We start from the raw sequence: 26,062 nt of genomic DNA, 5'->3' as shown, positions 1-26,062 counted from the left end.
CCTCCCCTGGGTCCGTCAGCCTAGGAATCTATGAGCTTTCCAGCTTTCTGCTATTAGAACAAGGGGGATTTTGGCCTCTTTTCTTAATGAATTTCTCTTTATAACTCTTAGAGCAAATGTGCTGTGACTAATATATTTACCCTGTGAGCAATGTACCTGAAATGGCTCAATGTGTGGGATGCTCAGTATGCACTGGCTGGGCATAAAATGGGAAATGTCACAGGAAAGAGGCTGTAACCCACAAATCTCTGCTATTTCTGTGCTTTGTTCATGGACCTGATGGTGTGCTGACACACTGTTTTTTGATAAGCTTTTGTGCAGCTTAAGCTCTTTCTGGAAGGTGGCATCCAGTGAAGGCAGGGGGAATGGAAAGTCTCATAGGTATTGGTCAGGTAGAAAGCATGGATTGACAACTGGAACAGATATTAGGAACAAAAATTATACAGTAAACTTGCACAGTTGTTGTAGGAGCACCTTTTGCTTCTATTGACTAGGTGGAAATCTTAGATGCTTGTTAATGTGAATGAGGTGGCTGTGACTGGAAAGCAGCAGTAAAGAAGGTTTTCTGGTCAATTGTTTTATAATGCTGAACAGGCAGTTTCCCAATATGACTATATATCTTGTTTTTTGGCATTACGTACAGGGAATTAAATATAACTTGCCTTGCCTTGGGCTGATCTCTTGAAATGCAGTCTCAAAATATGATGCAATTGCTTGTATTAATGGTATTTGTACTTTGTGTGTGACAACTTCAATGTGGTCTTGTTGCAACTTGAATATATTAACAGCCTTTGAAAGGGTTGCTAAAATATAGCTACTTTTTAGACTTGAGTTTCTACTTTCCTCTGAAAACTCACATTTGTGTGCTGGGCTTTCTGTTATGCATGAGGTGCAAAGGAGAAGATGGGAACCTTAAACTGAGAACTGTTAAAATCAGTGAAACCTGGGTTTCTGATTGACAGATGCTGATTGACACGTGAGTTCTGACTGCTATTTTGTCCCCTCACCTGGGGGCCTAGAAAACAGGGTGTGTCTGTGTGTGTGTCTACTTTCTAGCCTCTTTGGCTATGTATTTTTTCCCCAGATGGGGGTAATTTTCAAGTGTTCAGCGCTGCAGAGCTTGTTCTGCAGGCTTCTGCTCCATTGGGATGCTAAGCGGGTCTCCCTTGTGCATACCCTGCTGCTTATTTTCACAAAATCTGTGGGAACTTACTGGCTTTGAGACTCTGGGTCCTTTGTTAAATGTGTCTGAATTTAGTCAACAGTTTCAAAAATTGCTGAAAACATGGATGGACAGACTACCTGCGTCCATGTGTGCCCACAGGTAATGAACAGTTATGCTTTGCATGTGTAGGAACACATGTACCAAGTACTGCACATGATTATTTTTTTAACTCTGTAAAACAGAGTAACAGCTGATGAAATTCCACCAGGTCTGAAAATTAAATCCCACTTTAAGAAATCATTGATTTGACTTTTTTTTTTCCTCCAGGCATGTTATTTGTTTATTTATTTTTCTTCCCTCTAATCCATCCCAATAAGTGGTATAAGAGAAATGCTGACATACTCTTGCCTCTGCTATCACCAGTGGGTGCTACTTTAAAAGTATCTAATGATTTTAATGAATTTTGTGGCTGAAAGTTGGACACTGAAGCTTATTTAAAAGCATTCAACAGTGAAAAAAGAATAGGCCTTTATTGATATCTAGTCAAAAGTGAAGACTTAGCTGTAATTATTTACAAATCAATTAATGGACCTTTCCTCTAACACCCTATCAGTCAAAGACTGGCTAAGAGCAGCAGAGAGCATTGATAAGAATACACCATGAAACAAAATCAATTGGTTTTTGTCATTCTGACAGAAGTGAGCTCTACACGTGGATTAACCCAGAATGCAACAGGAAAATGTCCACAGGCTGGAAGATAACCTAATTTTGTAAAATCAAGGTTGTCATAAGAATCTTTCATAATTGATGTTGAGATTAGAATTTATCTAGCAGCCTGGTGGAAAAAATCAAAACAGCTTCTAGTGCAGCATTGCAAACACTTCAAAGCTTGGTTGGCTTGCTCAGATCTGGAATCTTTCCTTAATGTCAGCTAATTTAAAGAAAGTAGATACAGGGCATGAGCTTTGGGATCATACCTTTATGAATGAGGTCATATGTTTATGGTTGTAGTTGGCAGTTACATTATGCAGTCCTTAGGAACTATTGGTGCATGTGTATTTCTGGTGCTGCAGGATAGCTGCCAATATTTTTTCTATTACCTTTTTGAGAGTATTTTTAATTAATATGTTTTTGTGTACAAAATTTTTTGTTCATATTTTTTGTCTGAATATGAAGCTGTCATGGTATTTGGATCATAATCCTGGCTCTAGTATGATTCTGCAAAGCAACAACAAAAAAAACCCCTTAATATTTCCACAAAATGGTCTTTAAAAAAAGTCTGAAATATTTTTGTAATTATCAGCAGAACATAAAGATAGTATTTGGGTGATTTAGTTAAATGACAAAACTTAAGACTATCAGTTTTAGCAAGTCTTAATTGTTTGTGTGATCACACAATGTGAAATTCTCAAGAAATTTTCAGTCTTGTATCTAGATTTCTTTGGTTTGCACTCAGCTCTTAAGAGCAGTGCTCTGATTTCTGCCTCCAGCTGTGTGGTACATATTTTACAGCCTTATGATTAGCATAACTTTATTCCACTCAAGCATTCCTCATCAGTGTGCACCAGCTTCCTCTCCCCACAGTAGGCCTTCCCCAAGCTGCTTTTTGGAAATCCTAAGGAAAGACAACTCTATGTATATGCTGCTGCTTCTCTCTGTCCCTCCAACATGTTTGTTGTCCCTAGCTGTAATGTGCTTTTCTCCATTTCTGCAGGTTTTTTTTTGCAAATCATCCAATAAACAAGAAGTAGCACTTCTTGTTTATTCAATTCAATTTTCAGCCTAAGATAATTCTGAAGATTGCACCTCCTCTGAGATTTAATGCAACAACTCTTTCTCACCAGACAGTGCAAATAGGCACTTGTGAATACAAGAGCAGGAATATCTGAGAATCATAGAAAGAAACAGCAGGCCAAGCCTTAAAGAAAAACCCAAACAAAATATATTAATCAAAATGATTTATCAGTAATGTTTTGTGACCAAGACCAAAGGTCAGTGCAGTAACCTTTCAGTAATGCATCGTGCAGTCATGCAAAAGACCTGGTTTCTGTTCCCAGGCTTGGTCTGAACAAACTTGTGTGGTTTGTGTGGTTTGTTCTCTACTGGTAGAAAGCTTTGCATTGCTCGTTGATTTCAAGGGTGACCGTACGGATGGAAGTATGTGCCCTTTTGGTCCTGAAATGGGACAACAGTGCTTGAGAGAACAAGTTTTTAGGGACTTTCAAGTGCTAGAAATATGCAATGAATGTTAAAAAGGAAGATATGGAGCTCTAGCTTTTAAAACAGTTTAACATTGTAAACCCTTGAGAAGGTAAAAATGTGTGTAGTGAGTCTGACGAATCTGTGCTGAACATACAGGATTCCCAAAGAATCCTGCAGTGGTCAGAGGTGCTTTGTGCCAATAGAGATGCTTATGATTCCAAGTTACTAAAAAGAAAGGAGTTTTCAGTGAAAATAATAAATACACTTAAAGAAGAAAAGTTTGGGGAGCTGTTTTTGTCCTGGTAACCATAACCCTGGTATTAATTAGCATGGCAGTTGTTTTTAGCTGCTGACCTCTTAATGTCTCCCTCTGCTTATTGTTTCCAGTGGTAATTTAAAAATTCTATCATCTTTATTTCTTCTTTATTTCGTATTTCTATATCTTTGATAGTTTTGTCCCCACCCTCTCCGTGTTGTTCAAAGACAATCTTTTACCCTTCTTTTCCACACATGTTCATCTCTCCACAAATGGGGCAGAGGAGCAATCATTGAACTGAAGTCAACATCCTGGAATAAATTATTTCTAAAAAATAATAAATGTCTTGCCTGCCAGACACAGAACTCCTCATTTAAACTTATTATACTTCTTATGTATCAAAATCAAACAATGATGTAGACAAATAGTAACATGAGAAAAATAAAATGACTGTTGTTTCCAACTTGTTTGACACAAACTATTTTTTCAATATCGAAAGAACTTTACGTATGGTTTCGGACATATATCATAACGTTGACATTGGTTTAGAAGTATGCTAGCCTTAGCTGGAATTGTGAGATGCTTTCTGTTCTTTCTCCTTAGGAGTTAGCTCATGGTAATGACAGACCCATTTAAAAGCTTTTTACAATATTTCCTGAGCAACCACCAATTATCTTATGGGAAAATTTGACTTTGGGTGAAAAGAAAGTGAGTAGAGGAAAAGGAGATGAAAGTACAAAATTAGCTTCAAATCACTGCCTGCCACCATCTTGAACTATATTTTCTTCACTTACCTTTGGAAGAGGAACAGTTGGAAATTGCACAGCATCAGTAATCTGCAGTGACTATCTTGTATAGTAGAATTTTCCTTGGAGGTATACACATTCTAGGTGATTTACATCTTGCAGCTTAAAAACATTTTATTCTTCAAATACATAATTGTCTTTTGCCTGTTGCCTCATGGTAAACATTGTGGAAAAAACCCCTTGTGCCTCTTAAAAAGGTTATTTTGAAGTAAGTTTTCGAGTCTTTCTACTTATATACTGCTCCTCTGTTTTCTGTAATTTCTAAAACACAAATTAGGGGAAAGATGCTCTCACTGGCCACTTTAGATATTAGATGTAGGTATTATTTCTTTTGTGGCAAAGGTAGGTCATATTATCTAGCACCCTGTCCACTTTCATCTTCAAAACCTCCAGCAATGCGGACTGTCATGTTCCTGGAGAGGCTGTGCCAGTGAATGATTCTTCTTGCTGTAAAAAGCTAATTTCTTACATCCAGGAGCAAAACACTGGTAGCTGATGTTGAAATTTTGTTTTGAGAAGAAGAGATTGCGAGCTTTGTGTGTGTAAGAGAGATGGAGTGGAATTCCAGTGGAAGTAGATAAACGTGTTTGAGCAGAGTTTTATTGAGGGTTTGTTTTGTTTTGGGTTTTTTTTCTTTTGTTTTTGGTTTTATTTTGTGAAAACAAAAAATCTGAAGATCACTTCTAAATCTACCTTTGTTGTTTCGGAAATTGTTGAACTGAGAATGTTTTGCCTTGACTCCACTTAATGTGAAATTAATCCTTAACTTTCAAGCCCCAAAGTAATGCATAGTTGGACATCAAAAATATGTGTATATGGGGCATGTTTTGATTTACCTTAAATCCATATCCTTCTCATGCATCAAGCTAAGCACATAATGACAATGTCAGACCCAGATGGTTCTCTGTGACTCAAAGAAATACAGTTGGCATCTGCAAGAGAACAGTCTTCTTTTGTAATCATTATTCTCCCTGGCATTTCATCCAAATTACTAAGAGAGTGTAAAACTTCCAAACAAACTCTAAAAAGCATCTCTGCCAACATCCATACTATTCCATATTTGTATCCAAATTTGCAGATTAAGTCAACATTTGGGGGGATTGGACAAGATGATCTCCAGAGGTCCTTTTCAACCCTAACAATTCTGTGACTTTTTAATTTCTGTTTATTGCTGATGCAAAGGATACAGAATGTTTGGGTGCTGGGAATCCAGACACTGGCATTGATCACTTTAATTTGCTGTTCATGCAGCAGGCCACCTTTTGACAGACTTCTAGTTTTGTAGATTTAGATCTGTGCTTTCTCAAACCCCTCGGTTTGTCAAGATCATTAAGCATTTTTGTAACTAATGGCAATTCACATTGCACTCTTTAGAGATCCAGCATCTTACTTCAACAGCCCAGGGAAAAAGTATCACTGGCAACATGTCAGAAAATCCAAATATAAACTTCCAACTTAAATACCATACAAGTGCAAACCGGTATTGGGTGATGGTAACACCTTATCTTTTCTAATAAATGAAGTAAAGAGGAAAAATACTAACTATTAGACAGCTTAAAAATAAAAGAGACTCACATGATTAAGCATAGCTAGTATTTTGTGAAATCTCTGTGAAATTCTATTATGCTTAACATCTCAATATCCACTTTAAAGAAAAGTCTAGTGTAAGAATAACTTCAACACAAAAGGAACCCATTTTTTTCTCTATTAAAAAGTTCTCTAATCTTGTATTCATTCTATAAAATGTTGCTGTTAGTGATAGAAAAAATGGTTTTTTTTACCTGAAATCCATTTGGACAATGTTAACTCTAGATTTTATCTTCATCTTGACTGCTCAGCTCAGCTCTGTAAGACAGACATTAATATAGATGTGGGAAATGGGAACAGAGGACAGGTTTCTGAAAAAAAAGAACAAAAAACCCTGTGAGAAAAAACGAAAAGAGTAGAAACTGAAGCAAAGTATAAAGTAACCAGGTAGTATGGAAAAGTGAAGGAATAAAGGAAAGATAAAAAATTAACTTGAAAATTCTGGTAAAATTGGCTGCCTCTCATTTGGGGTCAGAGGAATGTTTCAGTAGCTTATAGATGGACTGATAGGAAATCTTATGAACTTTGATAACCCAAAAAGTGGAACTGAATGAAGAAACTTAGAACAGATATTAATCTTTGAGTTCAGGAAAATGTTGCAAGCTTAAAACAGCTTGAGGATTACAGATCCACAAACTTGCTGAGATGTATATAAACTTCACAGAGTTTGTATAGCAATCCTAATTGTTTATTTGTTTTTGGCTTAAACTTTAGGGAGTGACCTCATCAAGCAAGGGCGGTGTGCTCTTACTGCTGCTCATCATGGCTTTGCAGGGGGGGAAAGGAGGCTGGCAGGCCTCTGTGTGGTAAGTGCAGTGGTGGTATTTCTTATGTAGGATGGTTCCATTTTGTTGCACTGTCAAAATATAAAAAGGCAAATGTGACAAAATTTATCTACAGCTGTGCAATGCATTTTCACCACACGGGACAGATGAGAACAGGTGGAAGGATGTGAATGTTAAAAAAACAGGAGGAGGAGAGGAGCCACCTCAGTGCCCGTAACTGTGGTTGTGGCTAGAAAAACAAATTAGTGTGGTGTGAATTCATTGTAAATTCAATGTTGGTTACTGCCTCAGTACATGTTTTTGACCTATGGTTAATCTGAAGTAGTGCAAGGTGGTTCCCATGCGCCAGAAGTGCCTATTGGGGAAATTCCCAAGAGCACCTGCTGGCCTGCGAATTCATGAGCTCCTCTGCCTTGTGCATGTGCCCTTATCATGGCAGAGACAAAAATCAGCCTGGCATTTGAATACTGATCATCAATTGAATGGGCAGATACGTTTCAAATTAAGTTTAACTACTCAACTCTGCTGTGACTGCACCATTTTGTGGGATTTTTTGATTTTTTTTAAATTGCAATTCAACACTAAATTTCAAATGCAAAATAGGTAATAAGGCTGGTTGGTGTGTACTTGGCTGTCAAAAACTGGTTAAGCTAGCTAGCTAGCTTTGGTCTAGCTCTTATTTTGTGCCCAGAAGTAACTTTGTAGACATAAATTAAAGCATGCAAATACCTGTTTGATCTGAGACTGCAGTAGGCAATTAGATATCTTTGGAAAAAAATAGTCTGTAACTATTTCCTGGAGTAGAGGAATGAAAGAGAGAGGGGTTTGGAAAGTAAGCAGTTGCTATTTTATATTATAGTAGGGGTCCACAGCAGTGCAAGCCATTTTAGGCTCAATCCCTGCATTCAGAAAATTGATTCACATTGTGAACTTGGCCTGCACTGGGTTCATGATCAGAAGATCTCTTGTTTTATCCCTGGACAAGTAGATCATGTTGCCTCATGACTTTCAGAGTTTTTTGTCCTTTCTGACAGTTTACCTGGGGATTCTTAGCGATGAATAAAGATACCACTGCTAGTGTGATCTTGTTACCTAAAGCTAATTGAAAGGTCTTAAATACAATCATTGTAAGTTTTTGACAAATGTCATTATTTAAATATAAAGGCACGAAGGAATAAATTTTCAAAGCATTGCCTGGAGGATTGGCAATATTTCTTTCTTTGTAGTGAGAAGAGTAGTACATTTTAGACTTTGTCCTGTATTTGAAAGAGCTCAGTAGATGAGATCTGAGGGCCTTTGAGTTTAGGAAACTTTGTTTTGGGAGGTCCAGGTTGAACTTTAAAAGCTGTGTATATCCCTCAAAGTCTGGCCTGCTTATTCAGTTTCCCTGTATTTCAAGGTGAGAAGAACATTTTTTTGCTTGCAGGCTTTTCATTAATGTTGAAGAGAAATCACGAGAACAAGCAGCTCTCACGATGGTTTGAATTTCTTTTGGTAACAATTCATGTAAATAGGTGTGCATATGCAAGCTAGACATAGCTTTAGGGCTGCTGTTAAATTGTCAGTGTATATGCCAGTCACATTAAAATTGGACATCTCTGACTTACGTGCAGCGCTTTTAGTTGTAGGAGTAGCATTTAAAAATACTATTTTTTCTGGAAGTTAAGTGGGTTGACTGTGAGTTGGGATTTGGGGTGGGAGGGGAGTTATAGAAGTCATAGAAAACCAAAACTCTTTGTTTCTTATGAACTGTTACCAGCTCAGGATTGCTCTTAGATTAATATCCAAACAATTAAGCAATGTCTTTTAGCAGTTGTATTAGCCTCTCTTTGAAGCAGGTGTGCCATGCGAGACTTTCAGATACAGAATCACAGAATCACATTGGTTTGGAAGGCCCCTTAAAGATCATCTAGACTCTCCTGTCGTGAGCAGGGGCACCTTTCACTAGACCAGCTTGTGTCCTTGAACACTTCCATGGATGGGGCATCCACAGCTTCTCTGGGCAACCCGTGCCAGTGCCTCATCACTCTCTGAATAAAGAAGTTCTTCCTAATATCAAATCAAAACCTACTCTCTGCATCAGTGAGCTCTCTTGGTGTGCCCTTGACTGATTAGGAGTGATGCTTGCTTCTGTCTCTTTTCATTTGGTTTAAGGCAGAGAAGACAGAAATACAAAATAAATATGAGACCCATTTTCCTGAACATAGGGGACCTCAGTAAAGTAGAGAATATTTCTTCATCCAATACACCAAGTGCAAGAGGTTATTGTTAAATGGATCAAGAGCTTCCCATGTGAACACAGTGCACACAGAACTGGGAGAAGGTGCTATTGGAATGAGGCAATGAAAAACAATGTTGATTGCACAAAATGCATGTGTTTAAGCAGCACTCAGGGTCATTTGTCCCTATTTATTATGGTGATCTTTGCAGTAAATGTGTAAATTTCATAGATTTTAAAGAAAATTTCCTGCTCGCATTTATGCATTTAAGGTAGTGTGTGTGGAATTACATGGGCCAGTAATTCGCCCCCAAGACCTAATCTGGGGATGGGAAACAGACCCAATAGAGCAGGCTGGGAGGGAATTGGAGAGTCAGTATTGTTCTTTGAGGGTTCTTAAAAGGTGTGGATAGGAGGATTTTAAGAAAATATGAGTCTAAAAAGGTGCTTTAGCTGTGCTTTCAGATGCATAAGGTCTATGTACTTAACTGCTGGAAATCTGTGACACAGAGAATCAGGGGAAGAGAGGTGTTGAAATCCTTGGGAATAAACAAATAAAAGACTGTCTAGGTGAGTGTAGTCCTGTGTTTAAATCAGAAGTTGTTTATTGTGAGGCTGTATCCTCAAAGCAGCTGTTCACAATAGCTTGTTGTACCAGTTCTACAAGATTTTCTGATAGAAAAATCAAGATACGAAGCTTGCTGTTTGCTTGCCAAGATTTACTTCACACAGGAGTCCTGCATCTTTGCACCCTGTTTTAGGAGCCTTTGCTTTGAGAAGGAATTATCTTTTTCTCTCTTGGTCAGGAATAAATCCCATTCAAGCCCAAAATAAAGGGGAAAGATATCTTTCCTTCATTTTTCTTTTCCTTTCAGATGCTGGGAGTTAGGGGGAAGGGAGAAATACAGAAATGGAGAGATGTTAAGAGCAGGCTTTAGAGCACATTTAGCTATAATCGTTCTTATACACTCATGCATCTCTATCCTTTTATTAGCAGCCCTCCATGAAACATGGAGATTAGCACTAGTCATGTGGAAGTGTTTAAAAATTCAAGCAGTGACAATAGGAAGTGTCAGACAGTAATGGAATAAGTATGACAAAATTACAAAGACAGCAGTTATTCATTAATAAATTAGAACCTCATAGGATTTTTTAAAACTGAAGGTGTCTAACTTGGAAACTATATCCTTCTGGATGCAACTTTATAATTTCCCTTTCACCCTATTTGGTGGGAAAAAATAATCCCTTTTTAATCATAGACCAAATCATGTGTTAGTACTCCCCACTGCACATCCAGAAGTAAATTTAGTATGAAGAACTGCAGGCACATCAACTTCCAAAGGACAGGTGGGGACCTGTGATGAGTAACCCTGGATGTGGAGCTGTGAGGATGGGGTGAAGAAAAGGGCATAGAGTAAGCCGGGCTCACAGCGCCTTTCTCACACTCTCTGCTTACCCAAAACAGTTGTGTCACGCTTGGGGTAGCCAAAACATGACATAAGAAATCATGTGTCACAGCTGGGCAGTTTGGTGGTGTATCCAGGAGGTTTTGGGTGGCGTTTCCTTGATGCTCAGCCCAGTGCCTCAGCGCCCAGGGCTCTGCATGGGATTCCCTGGCACGGGGCTGTGACTCAGGGCTTGGCAGGGGATAGGCTCGCCTCCCCCTCCTTCTCAGGCCACTGCACACAGAACACTACCCAGATCTCTGCGTTCATGTTTTCCATTTAAAAGCATTCAGGGCCACCCAGTGCTTTGAGTGAGCAGCTGTGGTGGTGGGTCTCACATTGGCCAGAATGGAGCATATTCTCAGTTACCCACATTAAGTCTGGGTGGCCACGGGTCTCTCGGGGAAGCGCTTCCTTGCTATCTGGAGGTGTCACCTATTGTCTGTTCTTCAAGCTTTGCTGCTTGAAATGCTTTTCTTCTGCTTCCTCTGTCAGCAGATTTGCATGTGTTCAATGGTCTTGAGAAACCTCACATGGGAGAAAACCTTTTGAATCTGCTGCTCTGGAATAGAGGGACCAGTTTAATGAGAAACACTTCTCTTTAAAAGGATTTTATTGAATAAGGTCCCTTGTTCCTTTCTCCATTCCCTGTCCTTTTTGTTCCCTCCTCTTTCTCAGCTGAGGACTATAGGTGACAGGTACTCTTGGATGTAATATATATTTTCTGATCAGCTCTCTGAAGGCTAAGTCCCCTTGTTCTTCCATACAAGAATGCCATTTCTTATTAATTTTTTTTATGAGTTGAGCTTATTAACCTGCCTTTCACTTTGTGTAAACTGTAATTAAAATGTATGAAGAATTTGACTTGTGGTGTGCCCTTCTGAATCTGTTGTGGGGTCTGCCTTAGCAGCATGTATCAAAAACAGTGAAACATTGATTTTTTGATTTTTTTAGTTTTTAGAAAGACTCAGGTCATTTCACAGAGGGCAAGCAGAGCCATTGAATGAGGAACCCAGGAATGCCTTCTACCCTGGGAAAGATTTGTGCAGCCATGGCAGCTACCTGTGGTAGGAAATGCAAAGAATGAGTTCAGATCACAGTCAGCTCTAGCAAAGTACTCATATTTGTGGTCTCCAAATAGCTATTTTATGCTTTAAATTTTCTTCCCTGCCTTTCTGGGAAAATTGGTGAAGAAGGTAGAGGGAAATGACATCCTTTGTGACCTTAACAGAAACATTAATAGGGTAAAGTAAAAGTTGTTCTGTGTAACACATGAAGACAAATGTGGTGGGAGCCCAGGTAGGCTGCTGGAGTTTAGAAATCTGAGGTAGCCAACTTGTAAATGATAATTTGCCAGCAGTATTTGCAGGAGGCTTTGCTTATGTGGTGTGCTTGGTTTTAGTTTTTTATGTGTTTGTTTTGCTGTTCTTTTGTTTGTTTGGCATTATTTTGCAGTTGTTTTCCTAATTTATTTTTAAATTTCAAGCTATCTTTCAGTTATGATATGATCAGCTTTGACTCATCTTTTATTTTCTTGACATCAACTTTCTAGCCATTTTCTGTGAAGCAAAATACTGAAAGAAGAATCTGTGTGTATTATATTGCTGAATCCTCTTCCAGTGTAAATAAGATGAGAGAATTCTTTTAAATGCCACAATTTTTAAGCAAGCTTGATTGTTGCTAGCTGAGTCTGTGATACAGACACAGATGAAAATATGACAATTTCCAGTCTTTTAATTTAGTTATTCAGGGGCGTGGTTTGGGTTTCTTCTCTTTTTTTTTTTTTTTTTTTTTTTTTGGTTTTTTTTGCTTTTTTTTTTGTTGTTGTTGTTGTTGACCTAACTGATTATCTCTGCTTCTTCCTCTTTACACTGCATTGCCCAGAGCCTGCTTTTTGCAATCCAGGATTCCTATACCGAAAGGTCAGGCTCGGTGTGTTTACCATTGTAATCTCCCTATTTCCCTGCTTTTAATCTTCCCATTGCTGAGGTTTTAAAAGCAACAGTGATGTTTTGCTGATGAGAGAGTGGAAAAGGAGACATATATGACATACAGCCTCCAGAGTGGGCTGTCCAAAGATGCCAGGTGTGAACTTGTTCACTCAGTGGGTCAGAGTTAGCAGAGGGCTGAGTGGGTGCTGATTTCTTGTCAGCGTCATTTGGTCTTTGCTCCCCTCCATGGATGAGTGTATTGTGAGGCAATGCAAAATTTAAAGGGAGAAGATGTCTGCCTTTTCCCTAGCAGAGTGAACATGGCCTTTCCTGATGCCTGTGTCTTCCCAGCTGCAGCCAAACTGAGTCTGGTGAGCAGCTCTAGACCAGCCTGTCATTTCAGTCGAGCTGTGTCTTTGCACTCACATAGCTTCTGGTATGGGCCTTAATTAATTAAATCGTATAATGTGTGCAAGGGAGACTCCTCCTCTTTCCTTGGGTAGTGGCTTGCTCTGCTGATTTCTCATTTAAAAGTCCCAATAAGGCTGATTCTTTTGATGCTATTCTCTCTCTTTCCCTTCTGCAGGGTAAGCCAGCTTCATTGTAAAGGCAGCATAGCTGGGCAATTTCTTAGCTGTGGGTAAATAGCGGGACCTTTGAGCCGAGCCATTCCAGATGACCTGGGATGAATTGGGCTGCATTCCTAGCGAGGGCACCCCTTTTCCTATACAGAAGAAAAGCTGCCTCTTAAGCACTCCCACTTATAACTTGGGGGCAGATGTTTTGCAGTGTTGGTTTTTGCTGTGCTGAAAATATAGCATAAGGTTAGCAAAATATTTAAACTGTAGCATAGTCACAGGCTGAGTGCACAGGGTTTACTTAAGCGAGGAGAGTGCTATTTATGGAAGGCATGTGGTTTACTTCCTCCCCCCTGAAGTGGGAATGTTTCTCTGGGGTTTGGCGTGCTCTTCTATATATGTGAAAGAAGGAGACCAAGATTTTTGGAAACTTTCAATTTTCTTTTGCATTTTTCTCATGCCAGGTGTGAGAACTTTCTGATTGTTTTGTGCATTCATATTTTACCTGCTAGGTTTTCAGCAGTATTTATAATCTTTTACAAAATGTGCAATTTTCTCTCCTTTATAGTAGTGGTACGTTGATAATCTGAATTAAGTGCAAATTATGGGAGCCGATTAGGAGCAAAATGAGAAAGAGACATTACAGCTCTTGCAAATGCTTCATTATACTAAACTGCCAATTTTAAAATTCATTTCACTGAGTTTAAAGTGAAATGTTTAAAGGAAATGTGGATAGCTGGAAAGGTTGCCACGCTTCTTAAAAAAAGATTATATGATGATATGAGATACTTGGTTGTCATTGTGTCAATTATGGCTCGTCAGGCAACATTAGTCTTTGATGTCTGGCATTTGTGGAAGACAGTTATATGAGAGAGCTAAAAAGCCCTGAAAAGTATGTTTGTTACTTGGCAGGGTTGAATAAGATATTCAGCTCTGGAAAAAGGTCTTTACAGTCCAATATTGTTAAGGCAGGAAAATATTTTTATGACTCGAGAAAATGGATGAATTAATTTCCTAATCCTGGGGAGTGATTGACCCAGGAGTGGCCAGCCAAAAAATAGGACTTTGAGAATAGCAACTTGATGTACCCTGAATTTAGGAACCTGTGCTTGTCGCCAAGGTATGTCTCAAGGCCCTTGCCAGGAGTGAGACAGGAAGGTGGTGGAGCTGAGGGATGTCCTGTGCAATGTGGGTTTTCTACTCCTCCATGAGCTTAGGAAATATTTAGTTATCAAATGCTACACCCATGCTGGAGGTTTGAAACCCTTAGATTTTTGTTCAAACCATTAAGCTCTTTCATCTAATGAAAATTACTTTCTTTTAAAATGGAAAACATTAAACCAAACAATAACTATTTTTTTTCCTAATGACTTTTTTGATCCAAGAGCTTTGAGAGTGCTTAGCCTTGCAACTTCAGATTTATTTTTTTTTTTAAATTGCTTTACAAAATCACAGGATGTTTCTGTGGTGAACATACATCTGTGCTGGCTTTTGCTGAGCTTTGGAAATAGGTCAGGAATTAAAGCTCCGGCTTTGTGGTTCTAAGGAAAGCCCTTAAGAAACTCTCTCAGACATAAGAGGGTAAAGAGGGGTCAGTGGAAATACTGTTTGACCATATATAGATGGCATGGTCTCTCCCATCTGCAAGCATGTACGACTGCATGCAGCCACATCTATGTATGAGCTGCTGAAACTGGTGCTCCTCGATGCCTGCTCAGGACAGATTGCTGCAGGAAAAAAAAGAGGCAGTCATGGGAGAACATTCAGAGAAACCTTCACGTGACGGTGGTGGCTCCTGCAAACATGCCTTAAGCTTAGCTGTATGGGCTAAGCTTAGCCTGTTGTTTGGTGTGCCTCTGTGAAAAAACCAGCCCTGTGGGCAGCGTTCGGTGCATGGTGTTATTGCTGTGGGAGCTGCCACCAAACCTCATTCACACATCGTGCCTGCCTGCCGATGGAGGGAGGTCAGGCCACTGGCTGGCTACTGACGGATGGAGGGCGGCTCCCGCATCTGCACTCTGCTGCCCTGGGGTCTTTTGCAAGCCCTCCTAGCAGGGCGGTAGTGGAAGTGCGATGGTGTCCCACAGGAGGGAAGGGGAAAAAATTAGTGCAGGAAGCAAAAATGGCCAATGAGGTGTGAAAAATCAACCATTTTGTCCTGCTCTCAGATTGTACTCTCTTGCTGTAGTTTGTTCATTTTGGGGTTTGTTTTGCTTCAGAATAGCAGTGGAAATGAATAACTGCTGCAACATTAGTGGGAGGTACTTGAGTCATTTCTTACTCCCTCAGCCCGGGTCTCAGCAGGGCGGCACAGAGGAGCTCTGGGTGTGCACTGAAAGAGCAGCGTGTGAAGCACAGAGGTGGAGAACTTGGCATAGGGATTAAACCTGGACATGATTTCTGAAAGGTTTCCTGAAACATTAAAGAAAAAAAAGTTCAAAGCCTGCGGTAAAAAAAAAAAAAAAAAAAAAGAGGGAAAAAAAAAGAGCTAAAGTGAACTGAAATAAAACAAAATCCAACCTCTGAGGTAAATGGAATTCCCCTATATTTGTCTTTCCCTACCTGCTAGGAATGTTATGGCAGGATTACCAAATGTGAGGCTTTTTCTTTTCAACATTACAGAAGGGAAAAAAATGGGATGGGAAGAGAGGTGATTTGGGTTTTTTTTTTGTTTTTTTCAAGATATTTTTCCTTTCCTTTGGCATAAGCAACTTCTTCCATCACTCCTTAAGTCCACTATATTTGTTAGACCTGCAGGTGGCTTTTAAACAACCTCATCACAGTGTAGATTTTGTTATCCTAAAACATCACTTTCCAGGCATGCTGTGCAGGCTGCTTGCCTTCACAATGTGCACAGTTTTTCATGGCTTCTGTGCTCAGGTTAGGGAGAGCAGCTACTGCTTTCTGACCCTTCTTCCTCCCCTCTTCCCCTTCCCAGAGCCCCTGTGCGTGCTGAGGATGCAGCACAGCTGGAAGAGCCCCCCTCAGCCCTTTTAATACTGCCTGCAGATGAAGGAGGAAAATCACATTTTTAGCTGCTGTAAAGAGGTCTGATTTCTTTGTTGTGGATGCTGCTGAATGTGTTTTACTGGCAAAAGGTTAGAGCATGGCTAAAGGGTTAGAAACCTGAGCATAATACAACCCTGGGATAAGTGCAGCTTTAAAGGTTCTTCTCCCTCTCTGTGCCTTCTGCTCTTTGTCCTGGGGTTGTTCATCAACCCAAACTAGCTGGTATAGGTAAGATGAAGATATTAACAAAATCTTTGCCACACATTTGTTTCTACTCCTGCTTTCCAAGCAACCTGTGGGGCCTGTGGGCTACATGCTATTCTGCCAAAATATTTTAAGCATTAAGCCATTCCTTTGGGTGTTGGTATTTATCTGAGAATATACGCACTTCATCTCCATGTGTGGTGCATTTATTTTTGTCTTTTGTTACATAAAAATACTTTCAAATCTGAGAACCTGCCTTGCATAAATGTGCAATAACACACTTAGACTTGGTCCCTGAGAGGGGCTGGCTGTAGTCAGGTGGTTGTTTAACAACTTGTCAAGGGGAAGTTGGGTGCCAGTGCAAGGTGAAGCCTTGAGCTGGCTGAGGAACTGCACTGTGGCTGCTGCTTCCCTCCTGTGTATTTCCTGCAGCAGCTCTGCTCCAGGTCTCTTCTTGTGGGGAACACACCAAGGACACAGAACATGGAGGCAGAAAGGGGAGAAGTGAAGCTTGTGCTGCCAATGCTGCTCCTGAGAAGGCTTTTCCTTGGTCAGTTAGAAGTCAGGAATGATGTGTTCATATTCACAAACTGGGATCCTGGGTGGCTTCATTTCAGATCCTGCATTTCTTTAATAAACCAGGCAATTGTAACTCCTTTATCTCAGCATCACCTGATGCTGCTCATAGGGCTGCAGCACATGCGCATCTTGAGCTGTGGTCTCTTTGCTGTACCCCTTCATATCTCTGCTTGCCCTCAGTTGTGCAATGACAATGTGACAATGTGAGGGTGATGACAGTTCTGCAGCATTCCTGATTGTGCATGTGTGCCAAAGCCCACCACAACAGTCCATCACTATGATCCCAGGCAGCAGAGAAATGAAATCATTGAGCTGCAATACCATGTGGGTCCAGCTCCAGCATATTCAAGCTGTGTGTGGCTTGTTGCCACGTATGTGTGTAATTGCTGACTGGATCTTCATGGGGTGGTGCCCTGAAAATGGGCTGCTGTCAATTTCTCTTTGATTAGACTCCTCTCTAATTTAAAAGAAGTCTTCCCTTGAGGGAGGTTTTTCTTCATTCATTTTGTTGGTGGATGCTTTTCTTGAATTATAAACTTCTCTGTGCAAAGCCTAGAAAAAAAGAAACGGACTGAAAAAACCCAAAATATTCCTGCCAAACCTGAGTTTGACAATGTTCAAGTTTAAAAAATAAAAGAGGTAAAAAAAATCTGAAAGCCAAGTTTAATTCTGGTCTTTTCTTGCAGATTTTAAAATGTTTCTGCCAAGAGAAATGACCACAGTAGTGTATGAAGCTATGGAAAAAACAGCTGAATCTTTTTATATGTACATGTTGTTATAATATCTAGTCCCCTTTTTTGAAAACATAAGTCAGGGAAATGTGTGCATGGAAGTTCAGAAATAAATACTTGGACTTCTTTTAACATGAAAGTATTCAGAATATATAAAGGTTACCTTGATAGATATAGTTTGCTCTTTAAATGAATTGGTGAAATTTGGCATGCTTCTTAAAGAGGCCTTTTGCCAGCCTTTTCCCATATTCTTAGCTCATGCCTTTGCATAATGATGTGATCCATGGTGGGCAGGAATAATTTGGCCTAACGATGAATAATGGTAGCATTTGTGGTCAACTGGTCATGACATTCTCATTTGAGCATTTCTCTTTGGGAACTGCGTCTTTGAGTCATGAGACTTGCAGTAATGTCAAGAGAGAGAGCGGCCCAGAATCAGGCTGGATGAGAGAGAAAGGGGACACTTGTTTTCCAGGGTCCACTGTGGTGGAGGACAAAATTAAAGGAAAAAAAAAAAAAAAAAGCCTTGCTTGATATACTGGTAGCTTTACAATCCTTTCTTTGTGACACTTCCTCCCCTCCCAAGTACTTCTGTACTTCTGTATTTAAATCAATGTATGTCTGCAGTTCTGTGCACAAGACCCACTGGAATCTCAGTGAGGGAAAAACAACCTGCAGGAAAGGAGGTCGTGGGAGTAGAGAAGGGTAGGGAAAGCACCAAGTTAAGAGGAATTTATTGGTGGCCTAAAATAAGCAAATGCAGAAAAGAGCAGATAATTTTTAAATGCACTGGAATCGGACATTGTACTCCAGATTTGGATCCTCCTGGGCAGAGGAAGGGAACACATTGGTAAACCTTGGGATCAGATTTAAATGGAGACATGATGTAAACACTGTCATGCCAGAATGACCTACTTCCATCATGCCTTATCTGTGTCATTTCTAAGTCTTGAGTATTAGGTATATATGAAGGTTAATTACACAGATATATATTATTCATTGATAAGTAGAGAGGGATGTGTGAAAAATGCAGAGTTCCCCACAACAACTAAAATAGGCACTTGTGGTAACTGTGCATAAAAATAGTCTGGACACTATAGCTTTGATTTAAGTTGGGTTTGAAGTACTGTGATTGTGCTGATTAGATGTGTAGGATGTATCTGATTTCTGTTGAGGCAAAAAATGTGTTTACAGGAAGATGAATAAATGGCAATGCAGTATTTGTGATTCAAGGGAGAAGAATTATTAATGTTCCGATGACTTTTGCAAACTGAAAGTCCTGGAAGTTGGTTGTGGTCTAAGAAAACCACAAGTGCTCAGGCTTGGTTTAAATTAAATCTCTCAGAATTTGTTTGAATGTATGACTAGGAATCCAAATATTGTGGTGATAGAAGAGCTGACACTCTTTCCATCCTTCAGATACCATTTACAGGACGCTGGAGATGGTGGAAGAACCAGAAAGCTGCGCTGCTCTTCCATGGTGTAAACTACTGCTGAAAATCATGAAGAAGAAGAAAAAAATCTTGATTTGTAGTTCTGAATAAATTGACATTAAGAGAACATATGCCTCCTTGTCACATGTTACTTAAAAGATTCTGACAATGTATCCAGAGCAACTCCATCTTCAAGGGGTGAAAAGAAAATCATGCCAAATCTGATAGTCTTCTGTTGTGTTCCGTTAGTTGTGGATTTCTACAAGGATTCTTCAAACACAAAATTAATTATTATAAACATCAATGGCCTTATGCAAGATGCCACAAATAAGGTAGCAGAAGCATGTCAAAATGGTACAGTTTGTGCTGAAATCTAACTATTCTACAGCAGCTGAAAGGGTTGAAAATAACCTTGTTCATCAGAGGTATATTAGAAATTATTTGTAACAGTGGCTCCAGTATTTGACCCATGGTTTTCAGAGAAGTTTAGAAAAGTATTTTCACACAGTATATGCCCAATTTTTTTTTTAAACTATCCTCTGCATTTTATTTAAGTCCTGTAAAAGTTTGTAACTAGAGACTACAGACCAATTGCCCATCCAAAGTAAGCAGCAATGTTAGCTGGAGGAGAAGAAACGAAAACCAGATTAAAGTGCTAGAATATTTTCTTTCATTTGAATGACAATGCTTTATAAGAGTTCCAGCTGAAAGTGAGGCCCTATATAGTTTGATTCTTTGCCAAAGCAGTGCACAATGTATGGAGAGAACACATAGAGTACACACAGTAATTATTTGACCTGAGAAATTTGTATAAAGAGTTGTGGGATAAAGAAGGAATAAAGGTGTTGAGTTGATTCTGTTACAATTAAAATAAAAAGTATATGAAGTTTTACTTAAATTCCTCTAATTTTGCTTTTTATTTGAGAAGGGTGTGAGAAACTTGATTTTATCCTGGACTAGCCTAAAGGAGCTGCATTATTTCAACATGCTTTTACTTTCAGGCATATGGTAGTCTATGACAAGAGAAGAATCACAGCCTAGAAACAGCAAATGTTCCCTTGACGAGCACCACCAAAGTTTTTATTGATACAATGGAACGCTTTCCCTAAGTAGGGAATTCAGCTTCTCAAAATAATACCTGTAATGATGGACAGTAACATTTACATGCACAAAATGGATAATTCCACACTTAGGATGAATTTAGAGCTGCTGTAGTGGGTTTAACTTCTTTGAATTAGAATGATTTGCACATGCCTGTGTCATGGCAGAGTGTGATTGCCTCAGCTTTTCAAAGTGAGATTGCTGAAGATACTGAAGCAAATATTTTGGAAACATATTTGCTAATCATAGAATTCCTTTTTCACTAAGGATGTGGCTTTGATCAATTATTTACTTACCTGTCCTCAAACATATTTACACTTTTCAAAGCCCTTCTTTGTTCAGTTTGTGCCCAAACTGCATGTCCTTGTTACCAGGTTCTGCAGAAAGTGTGAGGGAAGTGGCAGCTGCAGTTTTCTGCAGCTCCAAAAGATGAAACGACATGAGGGAAACAAGCATGAGATTTGATTTTTTTATCTCCTTTTATTTTGTGAGTGTTCACTGAATTAGAATATCCTTACCAGCAACCCTCCTGCAGTTATCAAATGTCTCAGCTTTGTTTCAGTGCTTAACCAGCTGTAAAAGATGTTTTATTGCCTTATGTATTCTTCCTCTATTTAAGTAAATCACTTTAGTGTTGTATTATAGATGAGTGTAAAAAGGAGATTTTTTTTTTCAATTACAGTGACTAGTGGCCAGGTATGCACACAAACAGCATATTTGGAGCAAGCAGCAACCTGTCCTGCAGTTATGTGGGAGAGGGGAGCTCCATGTACTCATTACCCCATGAGTAATGCAGCAATCCATGTGCCCTGCTGCTGAGGACCAGCTGGCTGCTGTGTGCTATCAGAGCTGCTTGCCAGCAGGCACGGCTCATTAAGAGCCTAGTTGCAGGATATAACATCTTTGCAGTCAATTAACAATGCTGCTCTTTAAAAAGGCCCAGCTCCTTCCTGATTCAGCAAAGCACTTCAATATATGCGCAAAGTTAAATGCTTGATTAAAGTTTTGTGTAATGAAGATGTGAGGTCTTGTGCTTGAGGTTAAACAGGTAGGCGCATTCCCAAATCAGGGCCTGACATGTTATGGTTCTTAGAGGTTTCCAGGAATCTTGAATATCCTGAAATACTGACTATGCTGATTTCCAAGCTGAGTAAAACCTTCAACTGAAAAACAAAATCACAACACGTGACTGTGAAGCATGCAGGAAAACCTTTTAAAATCTATATCTGGTCATCATTGTTGCTTGTCTTGCCAAGGAAATGCTAGCAGACTGTTTACATTTTTGAAACCTTAAAATAAATTAAAGAAATGACACAACCTTTTAATCTGGAAATTGTGAAAAAATATATATTTGGTAAAATGAATTAATTCTTTGAAGAAAGAAGCAATGAGAGTAATTGAATTGTTATGCACTTCCTGACTGTAATATTTCTCACTGGACAAAGTTGTATTTTGTAGCCTGCTTCCTGTGGTCAAGTAAAGGAATGAGTGCTAGGAAGACCAAAATTCAAGCTTTTGCCTTAGCATTTTATGTAACAATGTCTACCACTTTCCCATGCTTATTTTCTATTGTTTGACATCTGCTCAGCTATTGTAATATCCTACTGATAACTCATTGTAGTAATAGGCAAGTGTCTTTTCTCTAGTTCAGTGGGTCAACAGTAGAATCAAAGATAATCTCTCACTGATTATGAGTTATTTATTAACATAATCACTCTGCTGCTTGTGGATTGGGTTGAAACACTTCACTGTGAGACTTGGACTTTGTATTTTCTGTAATAGTGTGTTGGATTATAAGAGCTCACTGCTTCATCTTCTGCAATGTCTCATCTTCTTATATCCCCACTAATAAAATGCAAAATTCCAGCTGACTGCAATGAGTGTAAATTGAAACCTCAAATAATTTTTAAAGAACTTGTGATTTCTGGTGAAGCATCCTATGAATGTGGATTGTTCCATACTTCCTCTTATTTACTTTGTCCTGTTAGAGAACAAGTTGAAATAAGCTTCCTGGTGTGTGTGACCCCTTACTTGTACGTTTTCAACTTTTGGTTTCAGTCTGATTTGTGTTGGAGTATTATTTTGCTTTTTATTAAATATTTGGACCTGAAACTTTAAATGAGAGAGCCAGAACAAACACATCTCCTGTACAGAGACTGTCTAGAAGTAGCTGGAATTGGATCACAGCCTGTAAGGCAGGCACAGCACTCTTGGGGTATTTCATCCATGCCCATGGAGCTGGTTCTAGTTGCCCTGGACACCTCTGGGGCTGGGGATAATGGCTTCTGGCAGCCCAAAAGGTTAGGCAGGAGTCAGATCCTAGGGGGTCTGCCTCTGGTTTCCACTCTCAGATTCACTGGATATTCTCATGAGTAAGACTCAAAGATTTCACAGATTATCGTGTTTCAAATAAGTGGGGGAAATTTTGGGTTTAGTTGCTGCAGTGCTTGATCACCTCAGAGATGCAGGCTCTGGAAACAGTGACATTCAGAGAGCTGAGGCAAACCCTTCTACAAGACCAGCCCCCAACTTCCACATGCACCACAGCCCACCAGAAATCTGACATTCAGTGACAGCCCTGCCTTTGTTTTCCTTGCCCCAAACTTCTTTGTTATTTCAGATGTAGCAGTTTGGGTTCAGTGATAGATGCTTCTTTAGGTGAAAGCATTTGCAGCAAAATGTCCAGGCCCTTCCAGTCACAGGGCTGAACCTGAGCTGGGAATCTCCATCAGAAAATGAGCAAACTTTGGAACAGTTCAGACTACATGTGAACTTTGCCACTGATTAGTTGAAGCAGAGATTTTGAAAAAAAAGGACTCGGATCACAATTTTATGGCCATCTCTAAAATATTTTATTGCTGGTTTATGACACCAGAGTGTAAATTATGGGGCTTTGAAGAGTTGCATTGTGAAGGTTTTATTCTTTGCTTATGTACAGAACATAAATACTACTGTTTAGTTTTCAGGGAAATTAAATACATTTTTTTAAAGTGCTGTTTAGGCAGCCAAGTGGGTTAGTAAGAGAACACCTTACTTTTTTTTTTTTTTTTTAATGTATAGATGCTGGTTTTTTATGAGTTGATAATGAGTAATTAAGTAATTATTTTCGGTCAACGGATGTATGTCAAACAATTGAAAAGAAGGAGAGGAGAATAAGTGTGTGTTGCATGCTTGCAAATACCACTACAATTGAAATGGTGTATGTAACACCATGTGGATCAGAGAAGAAATGTCTTCTATTACATGACCTGTTGCAGAAAAATATCGTTTGGAAGCACAAGCCATTTCTCAGGTCTGAAACCAACCTTATATAGTTTGTGTGTAGATAAAATAGGCTAATATACTGTGTGCATGCACATAGATGTGTCTACACAAATGCAGTTCTGTAGATGCAACAACAGCTACTGTATTGTCTCATTTGCATTGAAACTCTATGGGCATGTTATCCATTTTAAAAGAGAAATGTAACAAATGAAAATGCTTAGTTTCCTACTACATTTTTAAAGCTAACTTAAAGCTATGTAATTCAAGAAATGTATTTATTCTGGAGACCAGAGTTTAAAGATCAATTCCTTTTGGATGTGACTTCATCAAGATTCATGAGTAGCTTATTCTGGCCTTTATCTCTTGGGGTTTATGTCCAGTATTCCTTCAGATTTTGCTCCATCCTATGTCAAGCTGACTCACTGTTATTTCCTTCCACTGTCTCATGCTGAGTGACTATGGGCAGAAAAAATGTTTTCAGCTGCTCCTTTTAGTTAATGTTCTTGTTCCAATAGACTCAATCAGCTAAATTTTTTCAAAAGTTATGAAACAGTTATGTCTGTGAACTCCATGTTATTCTCCTATGCCCAAACTTGGCACCCATTTCCTTTCCAAGCTCTGGGAAAAATGCTGGTTTATATCTATTGGTATGAAACTGAGGTGTGATTCTCCTGTTCTGGAAGGACTGGGAGGGGATATGAGTAGCCATAGTGGTGTGAAATACCTGTTTTTACAGTTCTAAATTATTATTGTTCAAATCTCTTTTATGTAATATCTCTATTCTCCTAGGAGATTCAGATGGATCACTCTTTACCAGCTCAAGGCCAATACTGCTGTACAGTCCCTGCTCTCAGCAACATCCTCAGTGTCCTTCTGGTGGGGTGTCTTGGAAGGACTGTGCAGATCAAGCGTCACACTACCTCTGCACTTCAGGCTCTCTGTGCTGTAAGTACTCTGAATAATGTTGTGGCTGCTTGGCATGCCCAAGCTGGTTAACTGGAAGTGCTTTAACTTAACTTCCAGAAAACCTACCATGATTTTGATGATTTTATGCTTTTCAGGTGGATGAAACTATGTATCTGTCTCAAATAAATATGAAAGGTGCTTTTACATTGATTTATTAGTCCCTGTAATCACCATAAGTTTCCAGTGGTTGTCGTTTAAATGGATATTTTTCCTCTAGAGCATTACAAATATGCTGTAAAGAACACAAAGGCAATATTTAACATGCAGCATCTGATAAAAGTAATTCTGTTGCTGCTGTTCCTAACAAGAAAGGGAGGAGGTGCTTTTAGTTATTTTGAATATCTAATATGTCTACTGGTAACTCTGAGTGTATAGATAGAGCTGGGAAAACAACACTATGTATAGAGGTGTTCATTTTCCATCTGTGAGAAAGATGTGTCTGCAACCTAACTCTACTTGCTTCAGCTGAAATAAACACTTTTGGGAAGAATTTGACTGAATGGTTATTTTTGGTCTGGCAAAGGGGAAACTGACTGAGTGGCTGTTATTACCCTGATGCCAATTACTGGAACTGACCAGCTTAGGGGCAATTTGCTGACTTTGTTTAAAAACAAAACTGGTCTTTCTGGGTCCAAATGTGATTTAGGAAGGGAGGAGCTCTAAACCACTTTTTTATTTTTTTTTTTTCTTCCTTTTAGAAAAATAAATTTAAATTATTTTTAAAAAAAGTTTCCTAGCTGAAAACATTATCTAAACTCCACATGGTGTGGGATTTAGGGAATTAACAGGATGATTCAGACATACAATCCTCACATTCATTCCCACTCCTGAGAACTTTCCTTAAGGAATAAAATTTCTTTCCTGCACTTGGTCGGAAACAAAACAAACTCAAACCCTTCTCTCCTTTTTTTTTTTCCTCTCTTCTTTTTTTTTTTTTTTTTTTACTGGAAAGTAGCACGACTAATAAACTACACATCAAGCTCCAGCACATGCTGTAGGCCAGTATAATCTCAGGATATGAGTGGTGTGATTTCAGCAGGAGTTTGCAGCACTCCTCCCTGTGAACTCTTGGCTGATACGTTGTCCCATCACTGCTTCCCTTTCCTCTCCCCTGCTCCATATGGAGACATGTGCCAGCAGGAGCTGAAGGATGGTTCAAAGTGTTGTCTTTTCATATTTTGTCCTTAGGGAGTGGGACAGAAGGCGCTAAGTGCTGCTTTGTGTATGGGTTTGCATTTCTGTGAGAAGACAGACCAAGGGCAATGATGCCTGAGCTCTGACCTTGGCTGCGAGAAATTTGTGATCTTGCAGCCCCACTGCTCACTTGATGTAACTCCCCTTTCCTTTTCCTATATGTGTTTGTGGGGGGAAGGTCACATAAGCTGCAGTGAATCTCTTCAACATGAATTCAGAGTACTCAGATTGTGCACAATTCCCAAGGTACGCACCAGAAGAATTTTATGATGGATTGGTTTCCCACTCTTTCCCCTTTTGTTGCTTCTTATCAAAACCAAACAAACTCAAACAAAACATATCCTTTCATTTAAGCAGGAAATAAAGGAAGCTTGTGAAACTTGGTGCTTCCCCACGCTGCAGTTTAGTTTAAATGCCCACAGGCACCTGTATTTTCTGGCTTTCTCCTTCACAGGGTTGCTTTCCTTCGTGCCCTTTGTGCAGACATGTTTTAAAAAGTCCTCTGCCATAACATTTAATATTTTCTAAATTTACAGTCAAACTTTTTCCCACCTTGATCATATTTCCTCACTACCCAGAAACTTCTTTGTCCATTCTCTTGGTCATTA

At 39.3% G+C, this 26,062-nt stretch overlaps 1 long non-coding RNA gene across 13 annotated transcripts in view; it reads left to right on the top strand.

The window, feature by feature from the left end:
* Positions 1–26,062, top strand: part of LOC119698323 — a 260,819-nt gene that overhangs the window by 175,489 nt on the left and 59,268 nt on the right. For 11 of the 13 annotated variants that reach the window (XR_005256106.1, XR_005256115.1, XR_005256113.1 and 8 more), the window contains 2 exons: positions 6,731–6,822; positions 24,084–24,239. This is a non-coding gene — a long non-coding RNA (uncharacterized LOC119698323). Of the gene's footprint in view, positions 1–6,730; positions 6,823–18,915; positions 19,057–24,083; positions 24,240–26,062 lie in introns of those variants that run through there. The other 2 variants (XR_005256107.1, XR_005256109.1) reach the window with 2 other exon arrangements.

This window comes from Motacilla alba, chromosome 2 (genome assembly GCF_015832195.1).
Source record: "Motacilla alba alba isolate MOTALB_02 chromosome 2, Motacilla_alba_V1.0_pri, whole genome shotgun sequence".
Taxonomy (NCBI): Eukaryota; Metazoa; Chordata; class Aves; order Passeriformes; family Motacillidae; genus Motacilla; species Motacilla alba.
The sequence above is the reverse complement of the archived record's forward strand: the minus strand, read 5'-3'. Positions and strand labels throughout refer to the sequence as shown.